Source organism: Lathyrus oleraceus, chromosome 6 (genome assembly GCF_024323335.1).
Source record: "Lathyrus oleraceus cultivar Zhongwan6 chromosome 6, CAAS_Psat_ZW6_1.0, whole genome shotgun sequence".
In the NCBI taxonomy this organism is placed as follows: Eukaryota; Viridiplantae; Streptophyta; class Magnoliopsida; order Fabales; family Fabaceae; genus Lathyrus; species Lathyrus oleraceus.
The window spans coordinates 518,366,984-518,384,943 of record NC_066584.1 but is presented as its reverse complement, the minus strand read 5'-3'; positions in this window follow the sequence as shown (position 1 = coordinate 518,384,943).

Here is a 17,960-nt window from a genome sequence, read left to right as displayed (position 1 = left end):
CTGATAGTTGCAAGCCCGGTCTTAAAATTTTCCGCTTGCTAAGTTTATGCACATTTGAAATTCAATTCAATCGGTTTGTCTGTAAAACTAAAAATTTAGTATGGTCAACATCTTAAGCATTATGTAGAAATAAATGCATGTTATGATGTGAAAATGATGCAAATGTCTTATGAACATATTGGTTTATTGATCGATGGGCAAAATTGGGGTATGACAATATCAAACAGGTCATCGTAAACCTAAAGGTTGATACTTAGATCAAAAGACAAATAATCACCAACCCAAAGGTCAATACTTATATAAAGACAAATAGATCGGCGTCAACCCAAAGGTTGATGCTTAGATCAAGAAAACAAGATTATCATAAACCCAAAGGTTGATTCTTAGATCGGAAGATAGATTCTCGTCAACCCAAAGGTTGATGCTTAGATCAAAGAGAGAGATTATCACCAACTCAAAGGCTGATGCTTAGATCAAGAACTAATAGATCATTTCCAACTCAAAAGTAGGTGCTTATACCGACATAGGATGATCATTGTCAATCCGAAGATTGATTCTTAAATCAATAAAAGATGATCATCGTCAACCCAAAGATCAATGCTTAGATATAAAAAACAGATCACCGCCAACTCACAAATTAATGCTTAAATCATAGAAATAGATCTTCGCCAACTCAAAGGTCATTGCTTAGATAAAAAAGATAGATCATCGCCAACTCAAAGGTCGATGCTTAGATAACAGAAACATATCGTCGTCAACTCAAAGGTCGGTGCTTTGATAAAAGAAACATGTCATCGTCAACTCAAAGGTCGGTGATTAGATAAAAAAAGACAAATTAATCCAACTCAAAGGTCGGTGCTTAGATCACAGAAACAGATTGTCTCAAACTCAAAGGTCGATGCTCAAATCAAGAACCAATAGATCAGCGCCAACTTAAAGGATGATGTTTAGCCCAACATAGGATAATCATCGTCAATCTAAAGATTGATGCTTAGATCAACAAAAGATGATCGACGTTAACCCAAAATTCAATGCTTAGATAAAAAAGACAAATCATCACCAACTCATAAGTCAGGGCTTAGATCACAGAAACAGATTGTCACCAACTTAAAGGTTGGTGCTTAGATAAAAAAGACAGATCATCGCCAACTCAAAGGTCAATGCTTAGATCACAAAAATAGATCGTTTCCAACTCAAAGGTAATTGTTAGATCAAAAAGACAAATCATTGCCAACTCAAAGGTTGGTGCTTAGATAAAAAAGAAAGATAATCGCCAACTCAAAGGTCGGTGCATAAATCACATAAATAAATCGTCACCAACTCAAAGGTTGATGCTTAGATCTAGATGGACTTGCTAGGGAATAAGTTGAGGATATCTTATAAAGAGCGCCCACTAGAGAAAATTATTCAAGAAGACTCACTTGGGAATGGGTTGATCATGTTCAACTACTCACATTGAAGGTAGATTGACATTAAATGATCATCCTCGGCCAGTAACATTAATTCCTAAATCGAGAATAATAGACTTACTAGGGAGACCTAATGAGGAAGATGATTGGGAAAGTCTTATGAAGAATATCCATTAGGGAAAGTTCACTGAAGAGACTTATTGGGGAAAAGGTCCTATGAAGAATAACCATCGGGGAAAGTTCTCCAAAGGGACTTATTGGGGAGGAAGTCTTATGAAGAATATCCACTGGGAAAAGTTCTCCAAAGAGTCTTGCTTACTGGGGAGATTTTATTGCTGACATTCACTAGAGAATCCTACTACTGAGGTTTTCCATAGTGTCTTACTGAAGACACTTGACGAGGGCCCCTATTGAGACAAAACTCGTTTGGGGAGTTGAGACTTGTTCCACTAGGGAAGGACCCAGGTTTGACGACTGATACCATTATTGATTGGATTTCAAATGATTTCGAGATTAGAATTGAAGGAAAGAACTAGACTTCTCGAGAGTAGTCCTTGAATCCTAGCTTATGTTATGCGTGTATGCTTTATATTGATGCATTGATTGATGTTGTGAGATGCATTATTAATGTTGTGAGATGTATGATTAGTGTATGTGAAATGCTTGATTAATGCATGTGTGGTATCAAACCCTTAATTCCACGACCCTTGGGATCTGGACGACTTTGAGGTTGTTAGAGTGATCGTAAAGACCCTAGACATGCTTTTCCACTTTTTGAGTGAGTGAGATGCCAATCAAGGTTAGGCTTTTTGCTGATTCTTTGAGAGGAGTAACAGATCTTGATCTGGTCAGACCATAACAATCTTCGAGATGTTTTATGCTTTGTGAATTGGATGCATTGATGTAAGCTATTGATCCTCCTTAAGAAATTTCAAAAATAAAAGTAGTTTATGGTTTTTCAATGCTTTTTATTTCAATGGTTCAATGCATTATTTATATAAAAAAATCAACATTTGTAAACAAGTAAGAAGTAAATTGATAAACAAAGAAAGCTCAAAAGGGAGATTTTATTTGATGCAAAATGACCGTACATAAGATTATTATACACAAAGATTTAAATCTCTAGAAGAAGAGATCGCAGAAAATAGAAATCTAAAATAATGGCAATGGGAATTTAAGAATTTCCATTAAATTATAACACATGCTATATTTCCATATGGTCTCCAAGTCACAATATTTTGCTTCTGAAGATGGTGATTGAACTGATTCTTCCCATTTGAGTTTCTGTTATCGAGCAGGGTCATGTGTTGTAGTCATTTGCCTTATTAAAAATCCCTAACATTTTCCTGGACCTCACTTTCGAGTTTTCATTCCACCGAGATACCCTTTTTTTCCCGAAGTCTCCCTTTCAGGTTTTTAACTTTGGAGTTTTATTCTTTTTTTATTTATTTATCCATTATTTTTGCCTGGACCATTCTTTCTAGTTTTCAGCCAACTGGGATACCCTTTTTTGTTTAAGTCTTCCTTTCGGGTTTTCAAATTAGCGGGTTTTATTTTCTTTTTTAGGCGTAGTATTTCTTGACTGAATTGGATTTCACTGGAAGTGGAAACTCCTCACTAGAGAAAGCCTCTTCACAACATATGGGCTTTCATAGTTTGGAGTCCATTTCCCACGAGAATCCTTATGAATGGGAAATATTTTTTCAGCACCAGGGTCGCCTTCCTTGAACTCTCGAGGACAGACCTTTTTATCAAATGTTTTATTGATCCTTTTCTGATATAGTTGACCGTGACACAATGCGGTCATCATTTTCTCTTATATGAGATTCAATTGATCAAACCTTGTTTGGACCCACTTTGCTTCTTCCAGTTTAGCTTCCATCATTTTGTCTATCAGCGGAACGAGAACCAGTTGGTAAACCTTGGTTCCACAACATCAAGTGTTATCTCCAAAAAAAGAAGTACCCAGTAGGTGCATCAAATGGAGATAAAAAGACATTGAGAAGGTTGGCGTCAATGATCTTCTTAAATAGAGAAGTGATATACAAAATAAACTATGATATGGTTCTTCTCATATGTATAGATAGACATGAGGTTGATATTCTCATCAAAGAAATCCATGAAGGATCTTTTGGTACCCATGCCAACGGACATGCAATGGAAAAGAAAATCCTCAGAATAGGTCACTACTGGTTGACAATGGAATCCAACTGTTTCAACTATGTCTGAGAGTGCCACAAATGGCAGATCTATGCTAATAAGGTGCATATCCCACTAACTCGAATGAATGTCTTGACAACACCCTGACCTTTCTATATGTGGGGAATAAACATGATTGGAATAATTGAGACAAAAGCTTCAAATGGATACCATTTTATTATGATTGTTATTGAATACTTCACAAAATGGGTAGAGTCTGTTTCTTACACCAACGTGACAAGAAAAGTTGTTGTTAGGTTCATCAAGAAAGAAATAATTTTTGTTATAGGATTCCCAACAAGATCATCATTGATAACACCAGCAATATGAACAACAAAAATGATGAAAGAGTTATGTGAGAGCTTCAAGAGTGAACATCATAACTCGTCACGATACCGTCCAAAGATGAATGGGGTTGTAGAGCCAGCAAATAATAATATCAAAAGATTGTTTAGAAAATGGTGAAGACCTATAAAGACTGGCACATAATGCTTCCTTTTACATTACATGGCTATAAAATGACAATCCACACCTCAACAGGGGAAACACCTTTCTCCTTAGTATATGGCATGGAGGAAGTACTCCCAATATAAATTGAAATCCCTTTGATGAGAGTCTTGATGGAAGTTAAGTTGGAAGAAGTAGAGTGGGTCCAAACAAGGTTTGACCAACTGAATCTCATAGATGATAAAATAATTAATGCATTGCGTCCCAGTCAGTTGTACCAAAAATGGCTCAAGAAAGCGTTTGATAAGAAGGTCTTTCCTCAAGAGGTCAGGGAAGGAGACTTAGTGCTAAAAAATATATTGCCCTTTCATAAGGATTAACACGGGAAATGGACTCAAAACTACAAAGGTTCATATGTCTTGAAGAAGGTTTTCTCTTATCGAGCTATAATCCTTACCACCATGGATGGTGAGGAGTTTCCACTTCCAGTGAACTCCGACACATTCAAAAAACACTATGCCTAAAGAAAAAAGAAAGACCCAATAAGTTGAAAACCCGAAAGGACGACTTAGGAAAAATGGGGCATCTCGGTGGACTGAAAACTCAAAAGAGCGGTTCGGGTAAAAGTTAGGGATATAAAAAGGAAAACGAATGGAGCATGTGAGCCCACTCCACAATAGAAACTCAAATAGGAAAGATCAGTCCAATCGTCATCTTCAGAAGCAAGGCATTGAGATTTGGATACCAAAGGGAAAATAACATGTATTATTCCCTTTGTCATTATTTTAGCTCTCTAGTTTTCTGCGATCTCCTATGTTAGGGATCCGCATCTTTATGTATCCATATGTACCAATCACTTTCATCCAATAAAATATTTTTAGCTTTTTTCTTTATTTTACTTGTTTACAAAATATGGTTTTTTTGATAAATAAATCATCGAAACATTAAAAAGAAAAAATAAAAAGTGTGTGAAACTTTGAATTGCTTATATTATAGAAACATCATAAGGAATATCAGTAGCTTACTACAAAGAATCCAAATAACAAATCATAAAAATATCTATATGATTGTCATGATTGGACCAGAATGAGATATGTCATTCCCCATAGAGAATCAACATAAAAACCCACATGCGGAAAAGCATATCTAGTGTATGCACGACAATTTTGACAATAACACAGTTGATCGGATCCCAAGTGTAGGGGAACCAAAATCTTAATACATACATGTGCATCCATCACATGCATTAAAGATATGTGTGTCGCAACCTACCTGCAAAAAAAAAACAACCGGCGAAAAAGAAAAGACAGAAGAGTCGCCACCGTGCGTTATTTATCCCAAAGGAGGGAAAGGAAACGCTCGAAGTAAACCTGGAAAAGGGAAAGGAAAAGACAAGGTCTCGCAACCAAATCTTGGGTTCGGGAGTCGGTTATGCGAAGGGAAGGTATTAGCACCCCTACGCATCCGTAGTACTCTACGGGATCCACTCTTGTAGTTCTTGTCTAAAGGGTGTGGGTTTATCTAATGTACTATTTACTAAAAAAAAGGGTCAAAAGGAAATGACTCGCACGAATATCGCATCCACTGCATACGTATCCGATCTGAATATGAGAATCAGAGTCTTCGTAGCTCGGCTACCTATGGGTTGGGGGGGAGTGTGCTTGGTAAGATGTAACACCCCAAATAAAGAAAAAAGAATTATTTAATTAAGTTGATAATATAATTATTAATTTAATTAAATAAATTGGATTATTGGATTATTATTATTATTATTATTATTATTTTGGAATAATAATAATTGGAATATATATATAAGTGGGAATAAAGAAAAGGGTTTCATTCTTAACAAAGAAATTTCACGTGAAACTCAGAGAAGCTGCAGAGAAGAGGAAAAAGGGCAAAGAGCCGAAAAGCACGGTTGAGGAACGGAAAAGCTAAAGCTTAGAGAATTGCCGGATTATCTCAGGTAAGGGGGGTTTATCGTCGGTTAATGGGTATTATAGATTAACATGTCATGGGTAGTGATAAGCCGTTGATTTAACCCTAATTGGGACTGTATATGCTGAAATTGACGTTGGATAAACCGTGTTAAAAACTGCAAATTGAATTGATAGTTGTGTGAGCCGTAAATGTTAGACTATAGCACGGATCACAATTAAAAACTTGATTCGGCACTACTAAATTAAAGACAAATTAGGTTTTCTTAGAAAGGGTTTTAGATGCGGAAGCGGCCGGAAAACCTGATCTGCGTGAAGCTGACGGAACTTGGAATAACTCAGAAAAATCTGAGTCTGCGCGCGAGCGGTCGACCATAGAGTCGGCGTGCGCTGACCCGTGGGGCATGCGCCGACTGCATGCGTCGACGCAAGGCATTTTGGCGCCGACCCGTGAGTTAAGCGTCGACCCCATGCGTCGACGCAAGGGGTCTTTGCGCCGACTCCCTCCAGTTGAGCAGAGCCTTTGCGCCGACCGCGAACTTTGAGCTGACCCCTACGGTCGACTCAAAGCCTTCAATTTTGTTCGTAGACGTGCATGATGGTTTTTTTGTCAGCAGCGAAACTTGATAACACTGTTGCAGTGTGGAAAATAGTTGATTTTTATGTTGTAAATGCAATTGGTAGTTGCCTTATTGCAGTTAAATTGATGAATAAAAATTGTTGGGTTTGTGTTGTGAAATGTTGATGCAATTATGTTGAAAAGTTAAATTTTAAGTTGTGTTGAAAAATACTGAGTTGTAGGCTGATGAGCCAAAGTTGATTTTAAGTTGCTTTGTTGAAAAATACTGAGTTGTAGGCTGATGAGCCAAAGTTGATTTAAGTTGTTTTGTTGAAAAGCTGTTGTGTTGCTGTTGCTATTATGTTGTTAAAGTTTCAAGTCGTACATGTCATATACATCCATATGCATTAAGTCGGAGCTTCGTCTCACACCACGTTGGCCTGGATTGGCAAAAATATGGGGCTTTTGCTCACACCACGTTGGCCTGGATTGGCAAAATTTTAAGTTGAAAGTTGAAGGCTTATGCCTTGATGCCCACTAAACTGGCAATGATTTTAAGTTGGGAGTTTTACTCCAAATGGTACCACATGCATGAAGAGTCGAGTCTCATTGAGTTGCATTTTATGTTGTTATTGAGTTGCCTTTACGTTGTGTTTGAATATGATAATTGAGTTGACTGTGCCGTTGCCTAATGCATGATATAATTAGGGTGATTAACGTGTAGAATTACTTAACATAACATGATAAATTATAATATTTGTTATATCGATTGAGGAACTCACCCTTACAGCTATATTTTTCAGGTAACGAGCAGTGAGTCGAATAGAAGCTAGTGCTTGGAGTCTAGTGTGGTTAGAGGGTCATGCTCTGATAGATGTAACATCGGGACGGGATGTTTGAATTGTTGAATAAATGTTAATTTTGATGAATTACAGATGTTGAAATATTTTATCCGCTGCGTATTGTTAAAGAAGTTTTATGTTGAATAAAATTGAGCATGACTGATTTTATATTGACTTTTGTGAAGAAGTTGTTATGTGACACCCTTGAGATGCATGATTACTCTGATATGTATGATTTAATTGTTGTTGTTTTATTATTAAACATTTGGGGTATTTTAGAAGGGTGTTACATTAGTGGTATCAGAGCCTGGTTGGTCCGTCCGGCCAGTTGTCGTGTCGTTTTGTCTAACAATTGTGTATTGTTACCAATCTAACTTTAAGTTGTGTTGTATTGATAAGTTGAAATGGCTGGAAGGAATGACGCTGCAATGGCTGCCGCAATGCAAGCAATGGCACAAGCTGTGCAGAACTTGCCAAATGCTGGTGGAGATGCTGGATCACGTAGCTTGGCGACTTTTCAAAGAGAGAATCCGCCGGTGTTTAAAGGAAAGCATGATCCAGATGCAGCCTTGGGATGGTTGAAAGAGATTGAGAGAATCTTCCGTGTTATGGATTGCACTCCAGCTCAGAAGGTTCGGTATGGTACTCACATGCTAGCAGTCGAAGCTGATGACTGGTGGCTAGAGACTCACGAGAGGTTGACCGTGGCAGGTGAAGCCATTACTTGGGATGTATTCCGTAGGGAATTTCTGAGGAAGTATTATCCAGAGGATGTCCGTGGTAAGAAGGAGATTGAATTCCTTGAGCTGAAGCAAGGAAACATGTCTGTCACGGATTATGCTGCGAAATTTGTGGAGTTGTCCAAATTTTATCCTCATTACACTGGTGCTGGTGCTGAATTTTCAAAGTGCATCAAGTTTGAAAATGGATTGCGCTCTGAAATTAAGAAGGCTGTTGGGTATCAGAAGATACGCATTTTTACTGAGTTGGTTGATAGCTGCAGGATATTTGAAGAGGACAATAATGCTCATTACAAGATTGTCAGTGATCGCAGAGGCAAGCAACATCAAAACCGTGGCAAGCCGTATGATGTTCCAGCTGGAAAAGGGAAACAAGTAGCTGCTCCGGCTCAGAGGACTAGTAGGGGAGGTGCTCCTACTGGTATAGTTTGCTTCAAATGTGGTCAGGCTGGTCATAAGAGTAATGTATGTACTGCTGAAGTGAAGAGGTGTTTTCGCTGTGGTAAGACTGGGCATGCAATAGCTGATTGCAAGCACAAGGAAGTGATTTGTTTTAATTGTGGCGAAGAAGGGCATATTGGAAGTCAGTGTCGGAAGCCGAAGAAAGGGAATCAGTCAGGAGGCAAGGTCTTTGCTTTATCGGGTTCTGAGACTTCTGCAGATGATCGTTTGATCCGAGGTACGTGTTATATTAATGGCTTTCCTCTTGTAGCTATTATTGACACAGGTGCGACTCATTCCTTTATATCTTTGGATTGTGCTGTGAAACTTAAGTTAGAGATATCTGAGATGTTGGGAAGTATGGTAATTGATACTCCTGCGAAGGGTTCAGTGACTACTACTTCGGTTTGTTTAAATTGTCCTTTGAGTATTTTTGGTAGAGACTTTGGGATGGACATAGTGTGTCTTCCACTAGTGCAGATTGATGTTATTCTGGGTATGAACTGGTTGGTGTTTAACCGAGTTTCTATCAATTGTTTTGATAAGACGGTAGTCTTTCCTGAGATTGAGGAAGGAAAGAGTTTGTTTCTATCAGCAAGGCAGGTGAATGAAGAAGTAGCTGATGGGGCAGAGTTGTTTATGCTGTTAGCAACTTTGGAGGCCAAGGATAAGATGGTGATTTGTGATCTAGCCGTGGTGCGTGATTTTCCTGACGTGTTTCCTGAAGAGGTGAATGAATTACCACCAGAACGCGAAGTGGAGTTCTCGATTGATTTGGTACCTGGTACTAGACCGATATCGATGGCTCCGTACCGTATGTCTGCTGTTGAGTTAACTGAATTGAAGAGTCAGTTGGAAGATCTGTTGGATAAGAAATTTATTCGTCCGAGTGTGTCACCGTGGGGTGCACCAGTGCTATTGGTTAAGAAGAAGGAAGGTACTATGAGGTTGTGTGTGGACTACAGGCAACTGAATAAAGTGACGATCAAGAATCGGTATCCTTTGCCGAGGATTGATGATTTGATGGATCAGTTGGTTGGTGCAAGTGTGTTCAGCAAAATAGATTTGAGATCTGGGTATCATCAGATCCGTGTGAAAACCGAGGATATTCAGAAGACTGCTTTCAGAACAAGGTATGGACATTATGAGTATTCTGTAATGCCTTTTGGTGTGACTAATGCGCCTGGAGTATTTATGGAGTACATGAATAGGATTTTCCATCCGTACCTAGACAAGTTTGTTGTGGTATTTATTGATGATATTTTGGTGTATTCGAAATCGGAAGAAGAGCATGCTGAGCATTTGAGAGTGGTTTTAGAAGTTCTCCGAGAAAAGAAGCTATTTGCTAAACTCTCTAAATGTGAATTTTGGTTAGAAGAGGTTAGTTTTCTTGGTCATGTAATTTCAAGAGGTGGTGTTGCTGTTGATCCTTCTAAGATAGAAGCGGTATCTAAGTGGGAAGCTCCGAAGTCTGTTGCTGAGATTCGAAGTTTCCTTGGTTTGGCTGGTTATTATAGGAAGTTCATTGAGGGATTTTCTAAGTTGGCGTTACCGTTGACGATGTTGACTAGAAAGGGGCAAGCATTTGTTTGGGACTCAAAATGTGAAGAAGGTTTCCAAGAGTTAAAGAGAAGGTTGACTACTGCTCCTATTCTGATATTACCGAGTTCGTCGGAACCATTTGAAGTTTACTGTGATGCTTCATTGTTGGGTTTGGGTGGCGTGTTGATGCAGAATAAGCAGGTTATAGCTTATGCTTCAAGACAGCTGAGGATTCATGAGAGGAATTATCCGACGCACGATTTAGAGTTGGCGGCTGTGGTGTTTGTTCTGAAGTTATGGAGACATTACTTGTATGGGTCAAGATTTGAAGTTTTCAGTGACCATAAAAGTTTAAAGTATTTGTTTGATCAGAAAGAGCTGAATATGAGACAAAGGAGATGGTTAGAGTTTCTGAAGGATTATGACTTTGGGTTGAATTACCATCCGGGTAAAGCAAATGTAGTGGCTGATGCGTTGAGTCGGAAATCATTGCATATGTCTATGCTAATGGTTAAGGAGTTGGATTTAATTGAACAGTTTAGAGATTTGAGTTTGGTGTGTGAGAGTACTCACAATAGTGTTAAATTGGGAATGTTGAAGTTAACAAGTGGTATTCTGGATGAGATCAGAGAGGGTCAGAAATCTGATGTGCTTTTGGTTGATAAGTTGACTCTGGTGAATCAAGGTCAAGGTGGTGAATTCAGAGTTGATGAAAATGGTGTTTTGAAATTTGGTAATCGGGTGTGTATTCCGGATGTTGCCGAGCTTAAGAAGAGTATTCTTGAAGAAGGACATCGTAGTGGCCTGAGTATTCATCCTGGAGCTACGAAGATGTATCATGATTTGAAAAAGTTATTTTGGTGGCCGGGAATGAAGAAAGAAATTGCAAGTTTTGTTTATTCCTGTTTGACTTGTCAGAAGTCAAAGATTGAGCATCAGAAGCCGTCTGGGCTAATGCAACCGTTGGCTATTCCAGAGTGGAAGTGGGATAGTATCAGTATGGATTTTGTTTCTGGGTTACCGAGGACAAGTAAGAATTTTGAAGCTATTTGGGTGATTGTGGATAGATTGACGAAGTCGGCTCGTTTCATTCCGATCAGAATGGATTATCCGTTAGAGAAATTGGCTGAGTTGTATATTGAGAAGATTGTAAGTCTGCATGGTATTCCGTCGAGTATTGTTTCGGACAGAGATCCTAGATTTACATCGAAATTCTGGGAAGGTTTGCAGAAGGCTTTGGGAACTAAACTGAGATTGAGCTCTGCATATCATCCGCAGACTGATGGTCAGACTGAGAGGACGATTCAGTCACTAGAGGATCTTTTGAGAGCTTGCGTTTTGGAAAAGGGAGGTGCTTGGGATTGTTATTTACCTTTGATTGAGTTTACCTACAACAATAGTTTTCATTCGAGCATTGGTATGGCGCCGTTTGAAGCTTTGTATGGTAGGAGATGTCGGACACCTTTGTGTTGGTATGAGTCCGGTGAGAGTGTTGTAGTTGGACCGGAGATTGTTCAACAAACTACGGAAAAGATTAAGATGATTCAGGAGAAGATGAGAATTGCTCAGAGTCGTCAGAAGAGTTATCATGATAAGAGGAGGAAGTCACTTGAGTTCCGAGAGGGAGATCACGTGTTTCTTCGTGTTACTCCGATAACTGGGGTTGGTCGAGCTTTGAAGTCAAAGAAGTTGACACCTCGATTTATTGGTCCTTATCAGATTTTGGAGAGGATAGGAGAGGTAGCCTATCGTATCGCTTTACCGCCGTCACTTGCGAATTTGCATGAGGTTTTTCATGTGTCTCAGTTGAGGAGGTATATTCATGATCCGTCGCATGTGATCCAAGTAGATGATGTACAGGTGAGAGATAACCTGACTGTTGAAACATCGCCTATGAGGATTGAGGATCGAGAGTTGAAGCAGTTGCGGGGTAAAGAGATTGCCTTAGTGAAGGTAGCTTGGGGAGGACCAGCAGGTGGCAATGTGACTTGGGAGCTGGAGAGTCAGATGAAAGAGTCCTATCCAGAGTTATTTGCTTGAGGTATGTTTTCGAGGACGAAAACTCTTTTAGTGGGGGAGAGTTGTAACACCCCAAATAAAGAAAAAAGAATTATTTAATTAAGTTGATAATATAATTATTAATTTAATTAAATAAATTGGATTATTGGATTATTATTATTATTATTATTATTATTATTTTGGAATAATAATAATTGGAATATATATATAAGTGGGAATAAAGAAAAGGGTTTCATTCTTAACAAAGAAATTTCACGTGAAACTCAGAGAAGCTGCAGAGAAGAGGAAAAAGGGCAAAGAGCCGAAAAGCACGGTTGAGGAACGGAAAAGCTAAAGCTTAGAGAATTGCCGGATTATCTCAGGTAAGGGGGGTTTATCGTCGGTTAATGGGTATTATAGATTAACATGTCATGGGTAGTGATAAGCCGTTGATTTAACCCTAATTGGGACTGTATATGCTGAAATTGACGTTGGATAAACCGTGTTAAAAACTGCAAATTGAATTGATAGTTGTGTGAGCCGTAAATGTTAGACTATAGCACGGATCACAATTAAAAACTTGATTCGGCACTACTAAATTAAAGACAAATTAGGTTTTCTTAGAAAGGGTTTTAGATGCGGAAGCGGCCGGAAAACCTGATCTGCGTGAAGCTGACGGAACTTGGAATAACTCAGAAAAATCTGAGTCTGCGCGCGAGCGGTCGATCATAGAGTCGGCGTGCGCTGACCCGTGGGGCATGCGCCGACTGCATGCGTCGACGCAAGGCATTTTGGCGCCGACCCGTGAGTTAAGCGTCGACCCCATGCGTCGACGCAAGGGGTCTTTGCGCCGACTCCCTCCAGTTGAGCAGAGCCTTTGCGCCGACCGCGAACTTTGAGCTGACCCCTACGGTCGACTCAAAGCCTTCAATTTTGTTCGTAGACGTGCATGATGGTTTTTTTGTCAGCAGCGAAACTTGATAACACTGTTGCACTGTGGAAAATAGTTGATTTTTATGTTGTAAATGCAATTGGTAGTTGCCTTATTGCAGTTAAATTGATGAATAAAAATTGTTGGGTTTGTGTTGTGAAATGTTGATGCAATTATGTTGAAAAGTTAAATTTTAAGTTGTGTTGAAAAATACTGAGTTGTAGGCTGATGAGCCAAAGTTGATTTTAAGTTGCTTTGTTGAAAAATACTGAGTTGTAGGCTGATGAGCCAAAGTTGATTTAAGTTGTTTTGTTGAAAAGCTGTTGTGTTGCTGTTGCTATTATGTTGTTAAAGTTTCAAGTCGTACATGTCATATACATCCATATGCATTAAGTCGGAGCTTCGTCTCACACCACGTTGGCCTGGATTGGCAAAAATATGGGGCTTTTGCTCACACCACGTTGGCCTGGATTGGCAAAATTTTAAGTTGAAAGTTGAAGGCTTATGCCTTGATGCCCACTAAACTGGCAATGATTTTAAGTTGGGAGTTTTACTCCAAATGGTACCACATGCATGAAGAGTCGAGTCTCATTGAGTTGCATTTTATGTTGTTATTGAGTTGCCTTTACGTTGTGTTTGAATATGATAATTGAGTTGACTGTGCCGTTGCCTAATGCATGATATAATTAGGGTGATTAACGTGTAGAATTACTTAACATAACATGATAAATTATAATATTTGTTATATCGATTGAGGAACTCACCCTTACAGCTATATTTTTCAGGTAACGAGCAGTGAGTCGAATAGAAGCTAGTGCTTGGAGTCTAGTGTGGTTAGAGGGTCATGCTCTGATAGATGTAACATCGGGACGGGATGTTTGAATTGTTGAATAAATGTTAATTTTGATGAATTACAGATGTTGAAATATTTTATCCGCTGCGTATTGTTAAAGAAGTTTTATGTTGAATAAAATTGAGCATGACTGATTTTATATTGACTTTTGTGAAGAAGTTGTTATGTGACACCCTTGAGATGCATGATTACTCTGATATGTATGATTTAATTGTTGTTGTTTTATTATTAAACATTTGGGGTATTTTAGAAGGGTGTTACATAAGACATCGCGTCATATGCCTACGTATCTCATCTGGAATGAGAATCAGAGTAAGCTGTAGTTCGGCTAACTACGGGTTAAGGGTTGGGATGGACGACGTTACTACGCAATCTACCGGATGCTCGACCTTTGGAGACTTACTCGCCTGTAGTAGAAGGAGATAACGTGTTCTTAGGAGAAGAAAAATCAATGAGTTGTTTGGGGTTTTAGGGATGCTTATGCAAAAGGGGTAATGAGGATAAAACCTCATAGCTCTTAACCCTGGACAGGGTGAGCTCATGACAAAAAGTGGGGGTTCAGAAAGGTGGAACCCTCTCCACTACCCGACCGGACAAGAGATCTGGGGTTTTTGTTCTGAAGCATCGACACGTAGTGTGATCTTAAAGAACGACTCACTGAATAACGGGGGATTGACTATTGATCCCTTCTATTCGTCAATTGCCTCTTCACGGAGGTCTTTAGGCAAAAAGTAGTAAAATGCGGGAAAGATAAAGGGGGTTAAGAGATCTACCACACGGATAAAGATCCGAAGCAACGGCAAATAAAGGAATAAGAAACCCAGAGATCTCTCAAGCTAGCACCATTAAAGAAAGTGAGTCAGTACAGGTAATCGGAATAAACCTCCAGGTGGTATCCCACAAATAAAGTGGAGCACCAGGCCATATCTGCAAGAGTCATGTGAGCCCTCACAAAAAAAACTCAACAAACAAGTTAGAGAAACAAGATAGGGTAATCAAGAGTTGCCCCCAAATCAAAATGTAACCACATGAATCATGCCATTAAAATTCACAAAAGGCTCACAAAAAGCAACCAAGGGTAGGAGGCCTAAACCTCTTGTCAAACACATACATTAAAAGGGTATCAAAAAATTTCAGGTTGAAAGTGTAGGTGTTTAATTGGCTGCATTATATGGTAAAACACTAATGTCTTGACTGATGTCATGACATGTATGTGTGACTACATTGTAGTTACTGCAGGACTAGCTAACACAGGATTTATTGAATGTCAAACTGGATGCTATGACATTCATACCTGTCAACAGATACTAAGGAATAGAACAACAGGAGTCTGTTAGAACTTAGTACTCATTTGCAGTCTGGTTATCAAGGAAGAACCAGACCTGGCATAAGGCCTACTGACTGAATGTCAAACTGGATGTTATGACATTCATCATTGAAAGCAGCTGCTGAAGATTAGACAGAGTGGTGTTCTGTTATACTTCAGCATGGAACTTAGTTTGTTCTTCAAGAGAATAACAGAACTAACTTAAGGCCAAATGTGTAAATGTTAAGTTGGACACTTTGACATTTATTAATGTAAGCTGTTACTGTAATATGGTCATTTTGATCATGTACAGGTCAGCAAAATTGTACAGTCTGTTTTCTGGAAAAACAGACTCAGCATATGGACCTTGATGTCAAGCTGAATGTCGTGACATTCATGCCAGACAGCATATGCTATATTGTAGGTTGTTCAGTTTTCTGTTTCAGCTTTTTCTCAGGCTATTCTTTAGGGATTCAACAGCTGAGAGAAAATCCAGGAAATCAACAACCAAGCTACATTCAATGAACCTAACAAATAGCCTATTTGTTAGTAACCTAATGTTGAATTTATGGGAACTTGTGTGACCTTAAATTCAGGAGAATACAGGTGCAAAAGCCCAGGATACTGCAATATAAAAAGGAAGGCGTTCCTTCATTCAGTTTCAGGGATTTTGAGGCGTGAAGATTAAGTGTGTCCATCATACTTCACTGCTGTATTTTTGTGAGTCTAGTATTAGACGTATCTTGTAAGCCAAGCCATTATCTAGTAGATGATAGCTTTGGCATAGGGTGTTCATTGAGTTGTAAGTGTTGTGTCACTCAAAGCTTTTAAGCGTGAGTGCTGTGTATCTTGATTTAAGCTGTGAAGCATAATCAAGAGTTGTGTTTGAAGTGTGACTTCAAAGTGTCTTTAATATCACTGAGGTGATTGAGGGGGAGTGAGTAGGAACTCTGATCTTAGTGTAAGATTGAAATTGCATTGGGTAGGGATTAAGTGATAAGTTGTAAACGGGTGAGTTTAGCTTTGAATTGATACTATTAATAGTGGATTTCCTCCCTGGCTTGGTAGCCCCCAGACGTAGGTCATGTTGGACTGAACTGGGTGAACAATTACTTGTGTTATTTATTGCACTTACTGTTAAGTTCTGCATAATCCCTGTCTGTGCAGAATTGGATGTCATAACAACCAGTGTGACATCCAAAGTCTGATAACTAGAATTTCAATTGGCATCAGAGCAGGCACCCTGCCTGTGAATTTCTGGGTGAGATCTAGGGAAGTTACTTTCTAGTACCATGGACAAGGACTTAGGACACTCAAACAGACCACCCATGTTGGATGGCTCTAATTATGATGACTGGAAGCCTCGTATGATAGCCTTCTTAAGGTCTCTAGAGAGCAAAGTCTGGAGAGCTGTCAACAGAGGATGGGAACATCCAATGAGGACAGGTGAAGATGGAGTCAGTGTGCAGATTCCTGAAGAAGAGTGGGACAAGGAGCAAGAGGCATTAGCTCTTGGAAATTCCAAGGCCTTGAATGCATTGTTCAATGGAATCAGCAAGAACATCTTCAGGCTGGTACACCACTGTGAACTAGCTAAGGAAGTTTGGGATACCCTCAAGGTAACTCATGAAGGTACTTCCAAGGTGAAGATGTCCAAACTTCAGATGTTGACAACCAAATTTGAAAATCTGAGGATGAAAGAGGATGAGACTATTCATGACTTTCACATGAATATTCTTGAAATTGCAAACACCTCTGGTGGACTAGGTGAGAAAATGGCTGAAGAGAAACTTGTGAGAAAGATTCTCAGGTCCTTGCCTAAGAGGTTTGCTATGAAGGTCACAGCCATAGAGGAGGCGCAGGACATCTGCAGCATGAAGGTGGATGAGCTCATTGGTTCTCTCCAAACCTTTGAAATGGGCTTAGGTGAGTATGCTGAGAAGAAGAACAAAAGCATAGCTTTTGTATCCAACACTGAAGAGGAGTCAGAAGCAGGATATACTGGAGGTGATGAAAGTATATCAGAAGCCTTATCCATGCTTGGAAGGCAGTTCAACAAGTTCGTGAAGAAGATTGATCAAAGAGGTAGACCTAATGTCAAGAACATCCCGTCTGACATTAAGAAAAGATCAACTTCTGATGAGAAGTTCAACCACGGCAAGGGAATCCAGTGTCATGGTTGTGAAGGGTATGGACATGTCAGAGCTGAATGCCCTACTTACCTCAAAGTGCAAAATAAGGGGCTAGCTATCACATGGTCTGAAGGAGATTCTGAAAGTGAATCTGAAGGAGAATCTGCCAAACATGTCACTGCACTAACCAGTGTTTGTGCCTCTGATGATGACTCAAGTGCAGATGAACTGTCCTTTGATGAACTTGCTGCAGCCTATAAGAAGCTGTGTTCCACCAGTGCAGAAGTGCGTGCACAAGGAGAAAAGCAGAAGAAACTCATCAAGGAACTGGAGGATGAGAGACAAAAGCAATTGTCTGTCATAGAGGGACTAAATAGTGAAATAGTCCTGCTGACCTCCAAGCTGAACCAGATGACAAAATCCATCAGAATGATGAATAAGGGAACTGACACCTTGGAAGAGATCCTAAAGGTGGGACAGCAGTCTGGAACCAAATCTGGCCTAGGATTTGGGAAAAGATCCTCAACTGAACACAAACGCCCAAAGGCTAAAGTTCAGAAGTACCAGTGGAAGTCAACTCCAATGTCACAACATCGAGGAACTAGGATGAATGATCATCAGAAG